The sequence below is a fragment of the Balearica regulorum genome, chromosome 10, assembly GCF_011004875.1.
Source record: "Balearica regulorum gibbericeps isolate bBalReg1 chromosome 10, bBalReg1.pri, whole genome shotgun sequence".
Classification (NCBI taxonomy): domain Eukaryota; kingdom Metazoa; phylum Chordata; class Aves; order Gruiformes; family Gruidae; genus Balearica; species Balearica regulorum.
This window is the reverse complement of record NC_046193.1, coordinates 16,109,426-16,114,954: the sequence shown is the minus strand read 5'-3', so window position 1 is coordinate 16,114,954 and position 5,529 is coordinate 16,109,426. Positions and strand designations below refer to the sequence as shown.

The 5,529-nt window shown below is 42.9% G+C and overlaps 1 long non-coding RNA gene across 1 annotated transcript; it reads left to right on the top strand.

Annotated features, from left to right (window-relative positions):
• The first annotated feature begins 211 nt into the window (after window positions 1-211).
• LOC142603202 (uncharacterized) lies at window positions 212-1,288 on the top strand. The gene is made up of 3 exons (XR_012837091.1): window positions 212-296; window positions 553-723; window positions 1,227-1,288. It is a non-coding gene; the product is annotated as an uncharacterized LOC142603202 (long non-coding RNA).
• Window positions 1,289-5,529: the final 4,241 nt, after the last annotated feature.

Here is a 5,529-nt window from a genome sequence, read left to right as displayed (position 1 = left end):
CACATCCCCATTCTTCCCAAGCACAAGTGCCACAATCTCTTTCAGCGCATGACCTTAGCTATAGCTAGAAAATGTGTGCGGTTTCATCACGTTCAGCTAAGCAGGACATCCGCCCCTACATCACGGACCTTTGCTCACTGCTTACCCCAGCACAGGTCAGTGACCAGCCAGATCTGGTGGGATTTCACGCGATTTTTTCCAGGTAACCAGTAAAAACGTTGCCTGGCTCAGGGCCACTGAGTGGTTTCTGTAGAGATCCCACTTGAAACATACCCACATCAACTGGTCTTTGACAGGTAATTCTTTTAGCTTGTATTTAATTCACTTTGTGTGCCTTGTTCATTTTGTACTGAACTGGCTTCTTGAACGTTACATTGTAGGATACTAAGTCAAATATTTTACAGAAGCTTAAATCAACACTATTTCCTTTATTAAGCAAAATTGTAATCTCATTATAAAAAAATCCAGTTAGTTTTAGAAGATCTATTCCTCATCAGCCCCTGTTGATGGGCATTAATGACATTATCCCTTCCTATTTTTTCATTTCTGCAGTTGTTTCTCATTGTCTGGGATCTATTATCTCCCCAGGATCGAAGCTCAGCAGGCCTATCAATATCCAAATAACTCAACTTTCCCTTAAATACCAGCTTTTTTTCTCCTGCTGTAATTTTGTCTGTACTCCACGATCTCTGCAAAAACAGCATTAGCAGTCCAGAAAAAACAGTAAGTTCTCTTCAGAACACTTCTATGCAAATTATTTAGACTGCTGATTTGAAGATGCTTAGCTGTTGTAACTATTGCTTGCTACCCCCTGAACTTCTGCTGTTATGCAAATTGTTGTATCATCATCATCTGATGGGAATGCATCATTTGTGGTTGTTTTTCTCCCCAGGTTCAGAACAGGAATATTTGTTCATTAAAAACATTTTTCTTTCTGTATAATTATTGCCATTTCTATAATTTCAATTTGGTAGTAGTCCAAAGACATTGTTTGGCTTCTCTTCATCCCTAATATATTTTAAAGACTTTTTCTTACTGTTCTTTTCTCTGTAGCTGTAGCCTGTCTCTTGTATTCTTTTCCTTCCCTTATCTAATTTATCCAGTTTCTAATTTCCAAATTACTCTAATTGCAACTTTCCCATTTTCTGTTTGTTTTCTATTTAGATGCAAACATTGCTCCTTTCATTGTTTCTCTGAGACAAGTACGATTTCTATAACTATTTCAGGGATCCTTTGCCAGCGGAGGGACTGGGGCTTTCAGAGGCTTTGGTTGCAGTAGCCTACAAAGATGTTTCTGTATTTTCTGAGTTCTGTTTCACATTGTTTTGCATTACAAAAACAGCTTTTTCAAAGTACCAAATGGATGTGTGACTAGCTGAGATCGTTTTCTAGCTTTCCATGAGTTACGATCAACACTTGATCTTATGCTCCTAGAGGAATGGTTACATCTCTATCCTGGAGTTAACTCCTCTCTGCCTAAGAGAAAATAGTGTCGTGTTGGATGCCATTTGGTTTTGTATTAGGTGACTGAAATAAACTCTAGAGCTTCAGTGGGTGCTGACAGGTCTACAGAGATACCTGCTTTTGGCCAGCCCTCCCTAGACACTCACATTTTATCCCCAGCTGCTTCCTCCATCAGAGGAGCACCCTGAGCTGCACACGCTTGCTGGGCTGGGAGCATAAATGCACTCACATGAGCAGCAGCTTATTGCTGAAAAGGGGATACCCCAAAAAGCGAAGTGTTTCTCATTGCTGGGATAATCGGGCCAGGGTTTTCTCACTTTGCTTTTTCTGCATGGGCTTAATTTGTCAACTGATGAGCATCTTCTGCTGGACAGGCAGCCTGTTTCTCAATTATTTCTGTGTCTGCCTTTACATAGCAGACCTAGATTGTCAGAAGTCATCCTATGGACATTTTTAAGGATGCAAGTCTGGCCCAGCTGCTGCTGTCAGAGCCATGCAATGTTCTCAGTTGTGGGATTTTGAAAGAGGAAGAAAGGTTGACAGGAACCTCTTGATGTAGGTGATGTTTTGGTGGTCAGAAGGAGTGTTCACTGCCATGGTAGCTCTACCAAAAATTAGTGAGATGAGCAAAGAAACCTGGCAGCCCATCCAGTGCTCAGATGGGTGCCCCAGGGCTGCTGCCTTCCCTGGGCCACCTGGGATCACAGATCCGGGGCTGGGTTTGCAAGGGTTGGCACCTGTTGTCCTGCATATTTCCTCTCTGGGATGCCACCTCTCCTCTTGTGTCTCAGTCAGACTCCGGGGACTTGTACTCCACACACAGAGCCAGCCTTGAGGGAACTCCTTTTTTAACCACCTCCCCAAATCCAGACACTCCAGATTCTCTGTACATTTCTCAAATAACAAGCTCCCAATGCAAAATTCAGCATGTCACGATAGCATGTGAGTTGGTCACGCAGTCTGCTGGTGATCTCAGCAGAAGATGAAGGCCAGCAAACCATGAAGACAACACCCTCCTCTCTGATGGAGATGCCTTTCCTTGCAATTTGCTCAGCCTGTTTAAAATAAATTGCACCAATTTTCTTCACACTGCACAGTCTGAATCTTAAAAAATAGCACTTTGGGGTATGAATAAATGGAGAATAACATGTTATATTCCGGAGAAGTTTTAGTTTTCCAGGATGCAGCTACCTACTTTGATAACTGCTTGTTCCACACAGGAGCCAAATAAGTAGTTCTCCACTAATTTATGTCACTAGGTTGTAATTATTTTCTAGCAATACTCTTGTGTAAGGCTCTGTATAAATAGAGAATACAAAAATAGCCCCTGTGCTAGGAACCTGCAGTTCAAATGACATAGAAATTAGTGCCATATGAACCAAACATAGGATCACGGTGGGCCTTATCTATCCATGGTTAGCCATCAGATGAGGCTGATATTAGATAAAATGTAATTCCTTCACAAGCACCAAGTCTGATTGATTGCTCACATTAAAATTATTATAGAAAATCACATATTTACTTAAGCAAAACAAAAAATACCAACCCAAACCACTCTGTGTTAAGTTTACATTAGTGCTAAATACAATAAAGCATTCTATTAAAGCAAAGCCTCGCTCGCATCTTCCTCATCTTGTACGCCCACCAGCCCATGCATTTCCCAAGCACGTGGCGTCTCAGGAATGCCACTCCTCTATTTACACCAAAACCTTTCATATGGCCAACCACAGCTTGCTCTGCAGTCAGTAGTGTTGAGTGTGTTCTCTGCAGTGAACATCTGCCAGGTGAAGGGACAGGAAGAGCCACATTTCCAAAGCACATGGCACTGCGTGTATCTATAGTATCAAGTTCCTACCCAACAGGCTCTTAGAGCAAGATATTTGCTGGACGTTTTGCATTCTCAAGATGATATCAGGATCTAAAATCTTGTTCTCTATAGAGAAGTAACTGAACAGCATCTCCAGGAGCCCACTCATGATGATAACCTCTACATACACAGCAAAATTGATTAAATGTACACTTACTTCCCTGCAGCTTCAGCAAGGCCAGCAGGTCAATCGCATTAATATCAGATACTCTGTTTTATTGGAGATTTCTTGCAGAAATAAATGTCAGCATGGCTGCAGTCCAGAAATATAAAGATTCACCGGAGAAGTCAAACATAAATGGATCATAGCTTGCGGTTTGACAAAGCTTTTTCCATTGATATTTCTCCCTAGGCACATCAAACTATGGATGCAATATAGGATGTGCTCTGTGATTAGGAGAAATGTTTTGTCAGATAAAGTGTCTTAGCACAACACAGAAGCAAGTGAAATGCAGTGGGTTTTGGGATGCAATACATCTCCCCTGACACAGGAGACATTATTATAAACATCTCCATCTCCATTAGTGGCATGGACTCCTTTCATAGCTAGGGAGACAAATCCAGACTGCTAAGGCAGGAGCTATCAGACACATTTAAGACACCTATCATAAAAGGAGATGGACCATAGCCTGAAAGTGCCTGTTGTGCTGCAATCTCTGCAAAAGATGGTCCTTGTTTGTAAGGAACCAGAAGTTTCTGTGATAGATGGCTCAGAGGGTGCTTGCAGCAGAGCTAACGGGATGGCCATGGCCCATCAGCCCTTCCACTCTTTCTCCTTTTGCAGACTCCTGTCTGCAGTTCAGTCTCCTGCTTCCTCAGTCGCTTCCCTGCCCTGAAACAGCTCCTGTGCCACGATCAGCGTCACTGCAGCTTTGCCATCCTGGGCACACAGGCTGGAGACCTGGAAGCAGGAGAGTTCGGAGATTTCTTCTGCTCTGCTTTACCGCCCCAAAACAGCCTACGGGCTTAACTTCCATGCTGGCTGCAAAACCCAAAACCTCCAGGAGATTTTAAAGTTTGCAATGCATTATATTAAGGACGCACCACATATAGTCAAATACATAACTTCAAATATCATGGTGTTATAGAATAAGGTGGAAAATAAAGGGAAAGAAAAGGTGAGTGCTTCAGTGGTCCTGTCCTCTCCTGCCCCAGCATTGCACAGGCAGTGTGACACTGAGTCTGTGCAACCCATCGTAAAAGTCAACTACCTGTTGAAATCAGTGAGGTGACTAAGACACGAAGCTACTAGCACCGGGGTGTTTGTATGACTGGCAACTGCTCGCTAAATTTCATGTTTTGTTTACTCATATTCATCCTTGTCAGATTAAATTAAGTTTCAAAACGCTTTAAAAATGTTGGACAAATTCAGCATATCATTAAGGGAAGATTCATTATCTGTGTAGCATTATTAAACTTATATCTTACACCATTTTTAGCACCAGTTTTTCGAAAGTTAATTACCCAAAGCTTTTCTGCACCAACACTAATGAAACCTCTGCAATCAAGCAATTTTTTCTAATATAGAGAAGTGCTTGGATTTATGTTTAAAGGCAAAAAATGAAGAGTGGTCCCAATCTTTGAAGAATATATGATGTTGTATTTGCATCTACAGAGGCTGGCTTGTTCCTTGATTACTGCGTCCCTTGATTACTCTTACAGATGGGGTGAACATGGCTGTATGAAGAGACCGGCTTGCCAGGGCCCCTGCGGTACCTGTAAATCACAGGCAGCAGCAATTGCTTTTTTCTCTGTTTTCCCTGCGGGTCTCAGAAATGTTTGTGGTCTCAGCTGTTTTCATGACTAGCCGACTGCCAAGTCACCATTTCAAACACCGTCCTGTGTCCGGTCCCAAGCGGCTGAGCCGGCTGGCGAGGCACGGCCAGGCGAGGCACGGGCAGCTGCGTGCGGGGGAATTTGCGGGCAAAAAAGAGAACATACAAAAAAAAGGCAGGCAAAAATAGAGAAACAGCATGAAAAATGGCCCGGCGCTGTTCTTTGACCAGAGCAAAGCAGAAATGGGAGAAGTACAAGACGACACATGTTTTGGGAAGAAAGCAAACCAACAAAGACTGTAAAAATCAGCACTATGGGGGATGTATTGCAGTTCCCTGTGAGGAAAATGGTGGCTCCCATCTTTGTCATGGCCACCTGGAGAGCATCAGCATTGAAGTGCTCACCCCATCTCCCCACGCAGG